The sequence below is a fragment of the Octopus sinensis genome, linkage group LG9 (genome assembly GCF_006345805.1).
Source record: "Octopus sinensis linkage group LG9, ASM634580v1, whole genome shotgun sequence".
NCBI classification, from domain to species: Eukaryota; Metazoa; Mollusca; class Cephalopoda; order Octopoda; family Octopodidae; genus Octopus; species Octopus sinensis.
The window spans coordinates 27,066,947-27,084,446 of record NC_043005.1 but is presented as its reverse complement, the minus strand read 5'-3'; the positions used below and the strand labels follow the sequence as shown (position 1 = coordinate 27,084,446).

Sequence of the window (17,500 nt, the reverse complement as noted above, 5' to 3'; positions counted from 1 at the left end):
CTTAACCACTTCAATATGCCTTTTGTGCTTGCACACACCCATTTATACAGACACACCTACATGTATGCAAGTGCATACATGCATATATATATACATACATACATATATATACATACTTATACATACATGCATATATATATACATACTTATACATATATACATATATATACATACACACACATATATACATACATATATGATGATGATGATCATGATATACACACACAAATATACGTACATAGACACACACATACTAACACATATGTACAACTACGGCACTCCATCGGTTACGTTGATGAGGGTTCCAGTTGATCCGATCAACGGAACAGCCTGCTCATTAAATTAGCATGCAAGTAGCTGAGCACTTCACAGACACGTGTACCCTTAACGTAGTTCTCAAGGTGATTCAGCGTGACACAGAATGTGACAAGGCTGGCCCCTTTGAAAAATACAGGTACAACAGAAACAGGAAGAAAGAGTGAGAGAAAGTTGTGGTGAAAGAGTGCAGCAGGGTTCGCCACTACACCACACCTACTGGAGCCTGGTGGAGCTTTCAGGCATTTTCCTTCAACAAACACTTACAACACTTGGTCTGGGGATCGAAACCGCGATCCTATGACCGCAAGTCCGCTGCCCTAACTGCTGGGCCATTGCGCCTCCACATCACATATGTATAAATATGCAACAAAGGCACATAACAAATATATGGACATGTGAAAATGATGTAAGTTGCCTGGTAATATCTACCCTAGTTACCAAACAGGGTGGATTTGATAAACAGGAAGACATAAAAAGAGATGAAAGAGGAAAAGGATGGAGAGAGAGAGAAAGAGAGGTGGGGTGAGGAAATAAAATATTTGGGGAAGTTGGTTATTGTAAATAACCAATGTATCATCGCATGATGGGTTAGATGGGATGGAGGGTGGGTGCGGTGGGTAGAGGTAAAGAGAAAGCAGGAAAAAGTGAAAGTGAGGAAGAGAGAGAATGTAAAAGGCAGATAGATTATCACTAAAAGTAGAGACAGATCGGGAGAGACAGAGGTAGAGAGGGAGGGAGGGAGGGGGAGAGGTTAAGAGAGAGAGAAGGCAAAGGCAGATAGATTATCACTAAAAATAGAGACAGAGAGGGAGAGACAGAGGTAGATAGGGAGAGAGAGAGAGAGAGAGAGAGAGAATAGTGATAATCGGTTTCAGTGTTAATGATTGATAGATCTCTATCGATCATCATCATCACCTTCATAATACCTTTACTAAGCTGGCATGGGTTGAACTGTGAGGAAGTGTGTGAGAGAGAGAGAGAGAGAGAAAGAGAGAGTATAGAGAATATATATATATGTAAATAAGAGAGGGAGACAGAGAGATAGACAGAAAGATGCCGGGAGACGGAGACACCCAACAGCTAATAAGGGAATCTGTATCTTATCTTGGGTGGCACCAGTTAACATTATTAAAGATTTTTATGGGTTCCTAGATTTTTCTCTCCCACCCATTCTTAACACATTTCGATGTAAAAATGTTAAATTAACAGAAAGTAAATCAAACCAAAGGGGAGAGATGGGGCGGGGGGAATCAGTAAATATAAAACAACAAAAACAAAACTAAGATGATTCAGCAATTTTATAACAGCCGCAGCACCAGCCTAGATTTAGCAAACACCAAGGAAGTGAGTGTGTGGGTATGTGTGTGTGTTGGGCAGGGGACTGCTAAATCATAAGCTTTTCTACTCTAGGCACAAGGCCTGAAATTTTTAGGGAGGGGGCCAGTCGATTATATATATTCAGGGACGTTTTGAGCAGAATGGGCTACTCAACCTGAAGAAAATTCTAACTGGGCTCTGCCAGACTGGCTCCCATGCAGGTAGCATGTAAAAAACACCTTTTGAGCGTGGTCGTTGCCAGAACCGCCTGACTGGCCTTCGTGCTGGTGGCACATAAAAGCACCCACTACAATCTCGAAATGGTTGGCTTTAGGAAGGGCATCAAGCTGTACAAACTTTCTCGGATCAGATTGGAGCCTGGTGCATCCTTCTAGCTTGCCAGTCCTCAGTGAAACCATTCAACCCATGCCAGCATGGAAAGCGGACGTTACATGATGAAAAAGTAAACCGTTTCCAATTAATTAAAAAATGCTAATTTAATGCATAAAATTCAATATTTTGATATTAGAAAAGTGCCAACTGTATTCTTCTAATACACACACAAACACAAACACACACATATGCATATCTACTAATGTAAGATATGCATAAAGCTCACATGCTGCACTGTAGTTTCAAAATGCATTTGATTTAGTGATGCAAAGGCAGACCAACGCATGCCTTTTACCTCAGACTGATATTGATCATTTTTGATCTTTATAACTTCACACATGACTGATTTTGTTTGCTAGTTTCATTGCCTCTGCTGGTTGGGTATGTTTTTCGAGACACACATTATTTCAAAATCTAACTCTCTTCAAATATGGACAATGAGTCTCTAAAGAGTTACTCTAAGCTTTCTTTTGGTGAGCTGACAGGAATGTAATGAAAAATGGTCAGTGAACACCTGAAGAAAAACAGTTTCAGCAGTGTAAAGAGATGCAAATAATTAGAACAGTTCAAACATCACAGGCAATCGAAAGAGGAGTGCCTGTATCACAATGTGTGACTGTAATACAATAAACAGCCTGCTGTTCCTGTATTTAATATATTCTGTATCCTAGTAAAAGCTTGTGGCTACAAACAGGATATGGTTATTTAAATTATTGTTATTTTTATTATTTAAGTAAACATGAGAAATCTGTTGATCTGTTGCATGTAAGGCATATACATGTCTGTGTGTATGTGTGTCTCTGTATATATTTTTATACACATGCACACACACACATATCATCATCATCAACATTTAACGTCTGCCTTCCATGCTGGCATGGGTTGGACACCAGGTTCCATGCTCTGTTTTAGCATGGTTTCTATGGCTGAATGCCCTTCCTCATACTAACCACTTCACAGAATGTACTGGGTACTTTTCACATGGCACAATCACCAGTGCTTTTTACATAGAACCAACACACAAGCAACCACCAACAGGCAAATAATAACAAGCTGTATAATTGAAACAAGCAAAACTGAGTTTATTAAATGAGGTACCTTTTGAAAAGTCACCTGATAAGACACATCTGCATTGAAAAATGCACTATAACCATATCTCACTTGCAAGGGATCGTGACCTTATTTTCCCTTCCTCTTCTCATTTTAGCATTCTTCTAAACCTAACTACATTAGTAAGTCAAAGCTTTCTATAATACTTCCCATTCTCCCTCTGATAATGGAAAAGATCACCGATATATGAACTCCTTGTTTTGCACAACATGTATCATCTGTGCATCTGTTCTTGAAACAGCTGTAAGAAACTTTCTGCACATTTATTTACTTCATTCCTTCTTATGATTTATACCAGGTGTTCTCAACCATTTTTCACCTATGGAGCCCTTTGATTACTATTTTACTCTGGTGGACCCCCATAGCCATTCAATGTTTAAAAACTAGTTTTATAGATTTCTTACAAAATTCCTATTTTGTCTTCCAAACATTAACTTGAGTAGGTTGAACTATGTAAAATATTGAAGAAAGAAACTTAGCTGTTTCTTGCAAAACCTACCAATACATACATCTTAAGCAAATTTTTCTCAAGGGACCAAAATACACAATTGTGGATACCCTATTTACAACTTTGTTACATTGACCCCCAGAAATTTTATGTGGATCCTCAGGAGCCATAAAGACCCTGGTTGAAAACCACTAATCTAAACTAATGTAACATCATGTTTGAAAAGAAGAAAATGTCATAATCTAACCTGATAACAATGATTTTTGCCTGTTCAAATTTTACCCTTTTATGTTTGTATAGCCAATTGATGGACTGCCTATAGCCAATTGATGAACTGCCTAAGCCTATCGATGAACTGCCTATAGCCAATTGATGGACTGCCTATAGCCAATTGATGAACTGCCTATAGCCAGTTAATGGACTGCCTATAGCCAATTGCTGAACTGCCTAAGCCAATTACTGGACTGTTTATAGCCAATTGATGGAGTGCCCGTAGCCAACTGATGGACTGCCTATAGCCAATTGCTGGACTGTCCATAGCCAATTGCTGAACTGCCCATAGCCAATTGCTGAACTGCCCTTAGGTAATTGCTGAACTGCCTATAGCCAATAGGCATTATGCAACTAAAACATCCTTGATTTTAGTCGCAGTTCAATTTGGAGTTTTAGGGTTACTAGTCTATTTTGGGGCTCTACTTTATCTTGTTAGATGTGATACTGAATTCTATACATATATATATATATATATATATATATATTATATATATATATATATACATAGTTGGTGCCACATATAAAGCACCCATGGATGGCATTAGGAAGGGCATATGACCATAGAAACCCAGCCAAAACAAACAAATGGAGTCTGGTGCAGTTCTCTGGTTTACCAGCTCCTGTCAAACTGTCCAAGCAATACCAGCATGGAAAACAGAAGTTAAATGATGATGATGATGATGACAATGATGATGATGACTATGATGATGATGACAATGATGATGATGATATACATAAATACACACATACACACTCATCTATGTATGCATATATAATTTTGTTGATGAATCGTGTATTTCCTGATAGTGACAGGTTTTGATTGGTCAGTTTTACACACATACACATGTGGAGAAGGAGGAATAGAGAGAGAGAGAGAGAGAGAGAGAGAGAGAGAGAGAGAGAGAGAGAGAGAGAGAGAGAGAGAGTGAGTGTGTGTGTGTGTGTGTGTGTATGTGTAAGGATTATAGGAGTCGAAAATCTCCTTTACAACATGACCAGCCGTTACAATTCTTTCTGTTTCATCTCCTCAGAACAATAACAACTGGTCATGTAGTCTAAGAAGACAATAAACAGCTCTCATTTATCCTCATTTCTGCATCATTGAGTCCTTTTTCTTACTGCACATTACAACAGTCATACTGATACATCGAATTATACTAACATAACATTATGTTTCTCCTCCCTGTTTTAATGAACCAGAAAGATTTATGTACTGACAGGCTTTGCTAGGTGACTCATTCTCCACTGACTCACGACATTTAGGATTGGCTTCCCGGACTTTGAAGCATTTTGTAAATTAAAGATGATTGATATTTGTTTCTTTGTAGGGGCAAGGTAAGGGAAGAGGGGAGTGATTGTTTTATACGTTTTCTAGTGAGATTTGAAACTGGAATAGTGACAGCTTGCTAACAAGTCCTTTGAGGGGACTTATTGTTTTTTTTTTTTGTTTGTTTTAAGTTTGTGCTCATGTCTTACATGATGTATATTGTAATCGTCGTCATCGTCATCATCATCTTTTTCTTAATGTCCACATGTTCATGCTTGTATGGGTTGGATGGAGTTTATTGAGGCTGATATTCTATGGCTGGATGTCCTTCCTGTCACCAACCTTTACTTGTTTCCAAGCAAGGTAACATTTCCTTCTGGCCAGACGTTTTTGCAGAATTTTGGAAATGAATGACAGTGCTTGTATGATACCAACACTCATTTACCACTATTTCACTATGTCAGGACAAGGACACACACACACTTCTTTAATTTTCTGTCTACCAAATCCACTCCCTAGGCTTTTGGTTCACTTGGGGCTATAGTGGAAGACATTTGCCCAAGATGCCCTCAAGCGGGGGTGACAGCAGTCAATATTAAAGTCCAACAAGGCAGCAGGCTGTCAGAAATGTTAGCACGCTGGGTGAAATGCTTAGCAGTATTTCATCTGTCTTTATGTTCTGAGTTCAAATTGTGGCAAGATCGACTTTGCCTTTCATCCTTTTGGGGTTGATCTAAATGACTGGCCCCACCCCACAAAAATTTTGGGCCTTGTGTCGAGAGTGGAACAGAAAAGAATATACACATGGTTTAAGGCAACGAGCTGGCAGAAATGTTATCATGCCAGGCGAAATGCTTAGTGATATTTCGTCTGTCTTTATGTTCTGAGTTCAAATTTGCCTTTCATCTTTTCGGGGTCAATAAATTAAGTACCAGTAGCATACTAGGGTTCAATCTAATCGACTGGCTCCCTCCCCAAAAATTTTGGGCCTTCTGCCTAGAGTAGAAAAGAATATTAAAGTACAACCGGGACATGTAACTTCTTCCATGAAAAAATCTCATGGAAGCATTTGGGTGTATAATACATTTCTGCTTTTTAAGTATAGTTGCTAAGAACAATATAAATAAAAAATAAAAAGATGGCAAAAATTTTCCAACATGACATCTTGTCTTCATGTTCCCAGTTCGATGCTTTCCTACATACATGAATAGGAGCACATACAAAAACATAAATATAATTGTACACATAGACACATAGCCATACTCATACATCAACATATGCACATTCCTTCACACACATGCTCAATGAGTAACTTAGACACTTTCAAATTGTAGGATTTTGATAGGAAATGTATATTAAAAATGTAGAATAATAATAATAATAATAATGCTACATAAAGGGGAAGAAATAATGGATGAGCTGAGCTGATAGGTGGTAAGTCGAGAATGCTTTTAGTTTACGTTTACTGATGATCACAATTACATCCCATTGAAACCATGGTAAGTATAAGTATCAAATATTTATAAAACGGCATAAATTAATTTGCTGTGATGAAGGGGACAAAGGTTCTTGTCTCAAGCAGGGTTCTTCAGCAAGGAAAGATACATTTAGTTAATATGATTGAATTGTATCACCACTTTCATTAATTAATTAATTAATTAATTTATTTATTTATTCATTGAATTTTAATTAGTTTACTTTTACATGTATATTGATTTTTCAAAATCACATTTTATATGACCACACACATCTACACAAACACACATTATATATCAACATCATCATCATCATCATTGTTGTTGTTTAACATCCGCTTTCCACGTGGCATGGGTTGGACGGTTTGCCTGAGAACTGGCAAGCTGGGAGGCTGCACCAGGCTCCAATCTGATTTGGCATGGTTTCAACAGCTGGATGCCCTTCCAAATGCTAACTACTCCAAGAGTGTAGTGGGTGCTTTTACATGCCACCAGCACACTCAGGCAGCACTGGCATCGGTATATATATATATATATATATATATATATATATACATACACACACACACACACACACACATATACATACATACATATAAATATATATGCACATATATATGTGTGTGTGTGTGTGTATATATATATATATATAATATATATATATATATATATATATATATATACATGCATACATACAGACATACATAGACACGTGTGTGTGTGTATGTAAATGTGAGTTTGCATGTATATATGTTTTTATGTCCCCTCACCTTGACAAAGTGTGACAGCCGTAAACAAACAGCACCATTATACAAGCGAAGTCTCTTGTTTCCAATAATGAGAAAACATGTCCAACCATGGGGAAATGTAACATTCCTTAAAAACAAGTAAGGGTTTATGACAGGAAGAGCATCCAACAATAAAAAAAAAATCTATCTCAACAAATTCATGGAAAAGTGAGTGTTAGAATGGTGATGTTGATGATGATATACTTGCTTTAGCAGGGACATTGTGAATCATCATCGTTTTCACCACCACCATCATATTTATGCTGGGTATGGTTTGGACAGGTCTCAGCAGTTTGTCACTCATTGCAAACTTCTGTTATCTGGCACACACCACAATAGAGGAAAGAACCCAGCCATTGTAGCTGCAAATAGAATTTTTTTACAACCAGATGATTTTCCTTATGCTAATCAATTTAAAGTGTATATCAGGTGGTGCTATTAAGTTAGATATAGCCTAGACCAATCTTTGGTCGAAACATATCTAAGTTTTTACTTGGTGCATTTTATTGTGCCATATATTCACCCACATGTACATGAATAGCATGGATGTGGTTCAGAAACAATGCTTGTGTCTGAGGGGGTGTGATAAGAGGGAGTGCTACAGAAACCTTTAGACAAAGATTGGACACACACCTAATGATGATACCAGACCAGGGAACCATTTGAAGAACATTTAGGGAAAATCAGCCCTAAAGCAACAACAAAACATTAAAGAAAATAAATGAAGTGGTGCTCCAGTATGGCTGCAGTCCTACCACTGAAACTGAAAGAATACAAGAATGTAGCAGCCCCCTCATACTTCCCCTTCTTCCTGTCCAAAATAATGCATGCAAGAAAAAAATACTCCTGGGGAGATTACAGAAAGAAAAACAAAATCGAAATAAAAGCAAGGAAGAGGATGTGGCCTTAATAAGACCACTGACCCCTTCTGGCCCCCCACTTCCCACTATTCTTCTATTCTTCTTCTGTCTTCTATTCACAGTCATGCATGGACTGATACATATACAATGGCAAATAGGGACCTCACCTTCCTTTGAACTTATGAAGGAAGTTAGTTCTGCAGGAGCAAGGATGAGGGAATATATTTGAGTTACATACACAATGAGAGAGAGAGGGAAGAGAGAGAGAGAGAGAGAGAGAGAGAGAGAGATTTATATACTCTCTTGGGTGTATTGGAGTGTGTAATTAAAATGTAAATTGAGAAACAGAGATAGACAGCAGAAGAAAGAGATAACTGAATCTTTTACAATAACCATATTTACACACACATACACACACAATTTACAAACACCTCACCACTGTGACTAAGCATACCTGTAGTACCTATATGCATATGTGTTCATGTATGTGTGTACAAAGTGTGTACTTTGGTCTTTGTCCATAACTGGAAGTCATTTCATTTTAAAAATACAAAACTAGAACAAGCTAGGCGTAGGAGTGGCTATGTGGTAAGTAGCTTGTTTACCAACCACATGGTTCCGGGTTCAGTCCCACTGCGTGGCACCTTGGGCAAGTATCTTCTACTATAGCCTCGGGCTGACCAAAGCCTTGTGAGTGGATTTGGTAGACGGAAACTGAAAGAAGCCCATCGTATATATGTATGTATATATATATGTGTGTGTGTATATATGTTTGTGTATCTGTGTTTGTCCCCCCAACATCACTTGACAACTGATGCTGGTGTGTTTACGTCACCGTAACTCAGTGGTTCGGCAAAAGAGACCGATAGAATAACTACTAGGCTTACAAAGAATAAGTCCTGGGGTCATTTGCTCGGCTAAAGGCGGTGCTCCAGCATGGCCACAGTCTAAATGACTGAAACAAGTAAAAGAGTAAAAGGGAGAGTAAAAGAGTAAGCTACTAAATTAAAAAAAAAACAATTTTGCCCATTTGAATTAATTATACATTTTATATCTGTTCAAATAAGAGCTAGGGTTAGGTTTACATGTGTGTGTGTGTGTCCCCACACATACACAATATATAAGCTGTGTACAGTTTTAATATTCCAATATAACTGATGTCAAGTGAATATGTCTATCTTGTGAGTCACAGCCTCTTTCCTTATAATGCCTTTATAAGGAAATGTGTGAGTGTATGTGTGTGTGACAAAGAGAGATTGAAGTTCTATCATTATTTATCAATTGGAGATATATGATGGCTGAGTGGATAAGGTAGGAGTGCCACCAGCTAGGAGAAGAGTTCACATCAAGCTAATGGTACTGTAATTTATAGGTAGGTCACATGCTTAATTGTCATTTGCCTCAGTCAACATAGCTGTAAAAGGTATCACAGGAAGTAACAATGCCATAAATAGTAGTATCACTATTGACCATCACAAAAGTGCCTTGACATGAATGGTCATTCAACTGCAAGAAATAGCAGCTAAACCTCTTTCTCACACATCCTACTATCTTGAAAATGGACACACTGGACAATAGAGTCATCACCGTCATAATTGGGATTGTTTTAATGTTCCCCTTTCCATGTGTGCAGGGGTCAGATTTAGTTTATCTGAAACAAATTTTCTACACCTAGGATGCTCTCCCTGTTGCCAACACTCAGCTGTTTCCAAGCAAGCTAATATTTCCTCATAGCCAGAGCTGTTTTCACATAATACTGGAAACAAAAAAAAACATCCCAGTTGCACATGATGTCAAGACAAGGAAACACAAACACTCCCTCTCTCTCTTACACATAAACATGATGGTCTTCTTTCAGTTTCCATCTATCAAATCCACTCACACAGTTTTGGTGAGCTTAGGGCTATAGTAGAATACACTTGTCCAAGGGACCACTCCATGGGACTGGATTCAAAGCCTTGTGACTGGGAAGCAAACTTCTTAACCACATTGCCATGCCTGTATCTAGACCTAAATATAATAAAAACGACAAGGTGGTTATGACTGGAATGTCTTTGATCATGTTTGATAAATCACAGTTAATTTGGGATTAAGCAATAATAATTAACAAAACGTTGCATTAGCTGGTTGTAATAACTTCAATTCTGCCCATGGTCCAGAAGGAGTCACTCCAGCTCTGAGATTTATCCCTGCCCAATCACAAACTGACCTGGTACTGGACCCAGACTTTGGTTTTAATCATAGTCTCAGGCATGGCAGTGTGGTTAGGAAGTTCACTTTCCCAACCATGGGGTTTTGGGTTCAGTTCCACTACATGGCACCTAAGACATTTGTCCTTGTATTTTAACCCTAGACTGACTAAAGCCTTGTAAGTGAATTTAGTAGACAGAAACTGAAGGAAGACTGTTTTGTGTGTTTGTGTGTGCATGCAAATGTATTTATCTTTGTGGTCTAAGAATCTTGTGAGCTATGAGCAGTGTTATCACTTCTGTCAACAAATTATTCACTCACTTCGCAACTTCAAAGACATGTGGAATAAGGGAGCTCTTACTTTGGAAAACAAGTCCGGGTTAGTGACAGAAAGGGCGTCCAACTGCAAAACAATGCCTCAATAATATTTGGCTAACCCATACCAGCATGGAAAAACAAATGTAAAAATAAATGAATGAATGAAATGTACAGGGATGAAAGTGTGTACAGCAGTCATTCTCTCTCAGTTTAATTCATCACACACACACACACACACACACACACACACACACACAAGCAGGGATATTCACGAGCAGGTGAATATATCTTCCTTGCTCATAATGGCGAGCTCTTATGTAGTAACTTATTGAGAACATCAACATTCTACTCAACATTCTACTCCATTTAATCACTGTAGGGTGAAACTTCACTATGCCATTGCCAGCTTACCTACAGCTGGTTGTTGTAGGCCTACCTGTACATGCTGACCAATCGTGCGTATTGGACAGAGTGTTTCCATGACCAGGTGATCAGCCCTAACCAAAGGTGTCCAGGTGGAAATTTGAACTCAAAGACACTGTAATGTATCTCTTCCAGTGCTCAAACACACTGATTCCTAAGCTAGTTGGCTGTTATATCCTTACGCCTCCAATATTGTAGTACGGTTGATACTGTTAACAATAAATAAAGAATACGCTGTAACAGTGCTATAACAATACAAAATAGAAACAGCAGCAATAACAAACATGTAACGAACCAACAATTAATATTTCCGACACACTAAGTGGGTGAGCTGGCAGAAACGTTAGCACTCTGTGCGAAATGCTTAGTGGTATTTCGTCTGTCTTTAGGTTCTGAGTTCAAATTCTGCTGAGGTCAACTTTGCCTTCCATCCTTTCGGGGTTGATAAATTAAGTACCAGTTGCATACTGAGGTCAATCTAATCGACTGGCCGCGAAATGCTTAGCGATATTTTATCTGTCTTTTTGTTCTGAGTTCAAATTCCACCTAGGTTGACTTTGCCTTTCATCCTTTCGGGGTCGATAAATTAAGTACCATTTGTGTACTGGGGTCGATCTAATTGACTGGCCCCCTCCCCCAAAACTTCAGGCCTTGTGCCTAGAGTAGAAAAGAATATTTCCAACGCACTAACTCGAACTGAACCTAGACTTCAAAGACCAAACTACAAACTGCTGACTACATCAGACTGCTACTATTTCTATGTAGTGGTTCCGTCTACTCTCGTCAGAGGGTGTCGTACTCTCACCATGACACTAGCAATGTCTCCAGCGAATGTCAAAGGGGTACTGTGGGTCATGCTGTATGTTTAAAGAGGATTAGAGGAGACTTTTATCCTTTAATCCCCTCTATTTATTAGAAATAAAATATTTAAACCAGGACTACTAATAATTTTAGACACATTTTCAAAAACAGCTTTGTCAGGATTAGAATATGAGAAGGACATTTACATCAGTCCATGGAAATATCTAAATGGAGGAACATAATGGAAGGGATTAAAATAAGATAATATGGATAATAAACAACTGGGGAAAATTAGCTTCTGTTTCATGAGGATAATCTGCTGTTTATTCATGTATTATTTTTTTTTGGCAAAACACAGGGAAGTATGTTTGTGAAATGCCATTCAGTGAAAGGGGTGATGGGTTAGAAAAGACTAACAACCTTTGCTTTAACAGTGCAATGGTGCAATTCACAGCCCTGAACTGGTACTAAATTTATCTGCCCTGAGAGGAGAATGGAAAGCAAAGTTGACTCAGTGAGATTTGAACTCAGAGAGCTGAGAGCTGTAATGAATACCACCAGGGCCTACTATCCAACTCCACTAAAGCAATCCCACACAGTCTCCCAACATCATGTCGGGGTCAGAACATCTGCCCAAATATGATAGTCTGACCTAACTGTACTACTGAGGTCTCACAAGTTAACAGTACTGGTTTATTACAAAGAAGTTAATAATACTAGATAATGACATGTAAAAAGTGTCTGACCTTGGAGAAATATTATCTTGCTTGAAAACAGGTGAGGCTTGGTGACAGGGAGGACATTCAACTGTAGACAAATCAACCCTAATAATTTGTCCAAACCAGTCAAGCATGGAAAAGTGGATGTTAAAACAATGATGATGATGATGATGATGATGACGATGATGAATTTGTCAGTACTGGTTAATTGCATAGCAGTTAATGAAACTTATACTTAAAATGTCAGTAGAAACTCTTCTCTAAATAAGCAGGTGAGGACAAGAGTTGTAGTAGAGAAAATATTTACAGAAATTACTAATAAGGCTAATGGAGGGCTTGCAAACCTCATGGGTTCCAACTCCCTTGATCAAAACTTATACAAGGCAAAACATGATGAAGCATAGATGAGAGAGAACGGTCCACCAGATGAAGGGCAAAGCATACAATTATAGATGAGCCTTAACCCTTTAGTATTTAATCAGAAAGCAGAACCAAAATCGAAGTCGATCAACATCAATGGAAATTGCAGCTGTGGTACCAGTGCTGGTGACAAGTAAGCGAACCATCCGATCGTGGCCGTTGCCAGCGCCGCCCCGACTGGCCTCCGTGCTGGTGGCACGTAAAAGCACCATCCGTTTGTGTCCGTTGCCAGCCTTGCCTGGCCCCCGTAGCACCATCTGTTCGTGGCCGTTGCCAGCCTCGCCTGGCCCCCGTGCCAGTGGCACGTAAAACCACCATCCGTCCGTGGCCGTTGCTAGTCTCGCCTGGCCCCCGTGACGGTGGCACATAAAAAGAACCATCTGTCCGTGGCCATTTGCCAGCTCCGTTTGGCACCTGTGCGGGTGGCATGTAAAAAGCACCCACTACACTCACGGAATGGTTGGCGTTAGGAAGGGCATCCAGCCGTAGAAACACTGCCAGATCAGACTGGGCCTGATGCAGCCTTCTGGCTTCACAGACCCCAGTTGAACCGTCCAACCCATGCTAGCATGGAAAGCGGATGCTAAATGATGATGATGATGATGATGATATCTGACCTAAATATTCCACCTGATTTATGTTATATCTGGTTGGATCCAACCTTTCACACCTACCCTACAATGTCATTTTAAAGATATATAGCCACACCAGTTAAATTCTGAATTCAAAACAGTATGAATAAATAAGCAGCTATTGATTGTATAGGAGAGATGACTGTGCTTGTCTTGTAAGGAAATGGCAGACAGCTGCTGAATGGCAAAATACTGTGTGATGCCAGTGGAGGAGGGGCCCGCTTTGGCAGAAGAAGAGCAAGGAAGAGATGAGATGCAGTGATCATGTTGGAATTCACAGATGAGATGACATCAGACTGAGAGGAATAGGGAAAGGATTTACTACAAACTCATGTGATTCGTGTCACTTTGGAAAACAACTTGTATTGATGTGATGATGAAGGTAGTGATGATGGCAATGATGATAACAACGACAATCCTAACAACTATGATGAAGCTGATATGGACAATGATGATGATGGTGACTATGATGATGACGACAGCTATGATGAATAGTCAAGATGGTTGTATTAAACGATTATGAAACCGGCCACACCAATGCAATTACAAATTACCGTTAATGAATCAAAATGCTCTCAGTAAGACAATGAACATTTACACAATAACTGTTTGATAAGCAATTGACAGTACATTGCAATCCTTAAAACAGACTCTTAAACTCCATGGTGACAGATATATACACACAGACCCCACCCCTAACAAAATGCTCACAACTGAAGTATCATATTAGTGTAGCAGCTAACAAACAAATCTCCATGGAGAGTAATCAGCAGTAAATTGGAAACACGGTCAGCATGAAGGACAGAATGCTATGTAGTATTTGTTTTGGCTCTTTATGTACTGAGTTCAATTCCTGCAAAGGTCAAATTTACATTTCACTCTTCCAAGGATTGAGAAAAGAGGATCAATAAATAGAGGTGGATTGGTGCAGCTGTAAGAACAGTGCACTGGATGCATTGCGATAATTATTCCAGTTCTTTGTGGCTGGGGTTCAGATCCTATCATGGCTTACTTGGGTTGTAGACTTCGCTCATATCTTGTATTGAGTGCTACATATGAAAATAGTCCACCTAGACTGAACCAATTTCAATGAAGATAACATAAAGTATGATCTATCTATCAATCTATCTATCCATCCATCCATCCATCCAACCCATCTATCTATCTATCTATCTATCTTTCTATCTATCTACCTACCTACCTATCTACCTATTTATCTGCTAGTCAGTCAGTCTGTCTGTCTGTCTAACTAACTAACTCTGACAACCAATGCCTTGTGGGTGAATTTGGTAGATGGATAGAAGTAGATGGTACCCGTGGTAGAGGGACACCCAGAAAGACATGGAATGAAATGGTAAGGACCAATCTCAGGATGTTGAACTTCATGGAGGAAATGACAATGGACCAAGATGTCTGGCAATATGAAATTCTTGAAAAGACTCACCCATGTCAGCAAGATTGAGTTCTAGAAGTGCTGTGTATCTCACCCACACTTAACAAGAACATTTCTCACACACTCTACCACAACAAACCAAACTACATCTCTTCTCTTCCTCACATTTCCACTTCATGCACTAGGCTTACCTCCTACACCCCAATCCTGTACTCTTGGCCACGTGCCATTGTATCATTGCCTTCCACTAGCTTCCGAGCAGCATTTTCCACCCATGCCTTGCCTCACTGTATCATTGCATATGCCCCGCACTTTGCCACCATCTCTATCCTGCTGCCTGTCTGTCTCTCTCCCCTTCTCTAGCACTTCTCTCAGGTTGGGTAACTATGTATTTCCTTTGTGGCAGTGCACCTGTCTCTGTCTTCATTCCTGATCCCCCACCACCAGCTGGGAAACCTTGTACCTCTTCTACAACAAAACACCTGTTTCTTTTTCTCTCTTACTGTAACCTTTCATCATCTGATAAAAGATCACCTCCTCCAATGCTCCCTCCCCTCCCAAAAAGTATTTTTCTTTTTGCCTTACAAGTACTTGGTGACCCTGTCAGTGCAGGTGCCACTTAAAAAACATCCAGTCCACACTGTAAAGTGGTTGACATTTGGAGGGGTATCCAGCTGCAAAAACCTTGCCAAATCTGACCTCACCTGTGCTTGTGCCACATAAAAAGCACTAAGTCCACTCTGCTGAGTGGTTGGTGCTAGGAAGGGCATCCAGCTGCAAAAATCCTGCCAAAACAGCCACAGAAGTCTGGTGCAGGCTTCTATCTGGCTGATGGCCGTTGCCAGTACTGCCTGACTGGCCCTACGTGCCGGTGGCAAGTAAAACCACCCACTACACTCTCAGAGTGGTTGGCGTTAGGAAGGGCATCCAGCTGTAGAAACCCTGCCAGATCAGATTGGAGCCTGGTACAGCCATCTAGCTCACCAGTCCCCAGTCAAACCATCCAACCCACGCCAGCATGGAAAGCAGACATTTAACAATGATGATGATGATATATATATACACACACATTCTTTTATTCTTTTATTTGTTTCAGTCATTTAACTGTGGCCATGCTGGAACACCACCTTTAGTTTAAGAAATCGACGTGTATATATATATATATATATATATATATATATGTGATGTATATAGGAAGGATTGGTTATAAACCTGTCTTGCTTTCTTTTCTTTAGACTATTTATAATCTGGATCATTTATGCCCAGCTGTTTAATAACAGTTCATTTATTTTTTGCTGCTACCACCACCACCACAATAACACACAGCAGTATTACAATAACAACCACCTTCACCACCCAACTACAACCCCTGCCACCATGTTACAATCACTGCTAATGTAACAGCAACAATTAAGATGATCAGTAAAGAATGAATGGAAAATTAACTATTTCCTGCTGAAAATTTCCCTCTTGCATCATCTCCTTAGACAATAGTGGCCATCCCCACTTTTGTACCTACTAAGTACATACATACACACATAAATCTATCTATCTATATACATATACATATCTCTATATCTATCTATCTATCTATCTCTCTCTCTCTCTCTATATATATATATATATATATATATATACTGGAGTATATATTATCATCATCAACGTTTAACATCCGCTTTCCATGCTAACATGGGTTAGATGATTTGACTGAGGACTGGCGAACCAGATGGCTGCACCAGGCTCCAATCTGATCTGGCAGAGTTTCTACAGCTGGATGCCCTTCCTAATGCCAACCACTCTGAGAGTGTAGTGGGTGCTTTTACATGCCACCGGCATGAGGGTCAGTCAAGCGGTACTGGCATCGGCCATGCTCAAATAATGCTTTTTAAGTGCCACCTGCACAGGAGCCAGTCCAGCAGCATTGCCAATGACCTCACTTGAATATTTTTTTTCCCATGTCGCCAGCACAAGTGCCAGTAAGGCAACACTGGTAACGATCATGCTCGAATGGTGCTTTTTATGTGCCACTGGCATGGAAGACTGTCAGCTGCTCTGGCAATGATCATGCTCAGATGATGCTCTTAGTGCTCCAATAGCACGGATGCCAGTCATCGAATCTGATTTCGATTTCGATTCCAATTTCACTTGCTTCAACAGGTCGTCGCAAGCAGAGTTTAGTGTCCAATGAAGGAAAGGTATGCATAAGTGGGCTGGTTACACCCCTGGCATAGGCCATGGGTTATGGTCTCACTTGGCTTGCTGTATCTTCTCAACCACAGCATATTTCCAAAGGTCTCGGTCACTAGTACCTGCCTCAGTGAGGCCTAATGTTCGAAGGTTGTGCTTCACCACCTC

At 39.7% G+C, this 17,500-nt stretch overlaps 1 protein-coding gene and 1 long non-coding RNA gene across 2 annotated transcripts in view; both read right to left on the bottom strand.

The window, feature by feature from the left end:
- The window catches only part of LOC115215822, an 85,323-nt gene that overhangs the window by 28,276 nt on the left and 39,547 nt on the right, over positions 1-17,500 (bottom strand). The window lies entirely within an intron of this gene.
- LOC118764804 overlaps positions 1-17,500 on the bottom strand; it is a 17,972-nt gene that overhangs the window by 388 nt on the left and 84 nt on the right. The window contains exon 2 of the long non-coding RNA XR_005000607.1: positions 17,455-17,458. This is a non-coding gene — a long non-coding RNA (uncharacterized LOC118764804). The remainder of the gene's footprint in view (positions 1-17,454; positions 17,459-17,500) is intronic.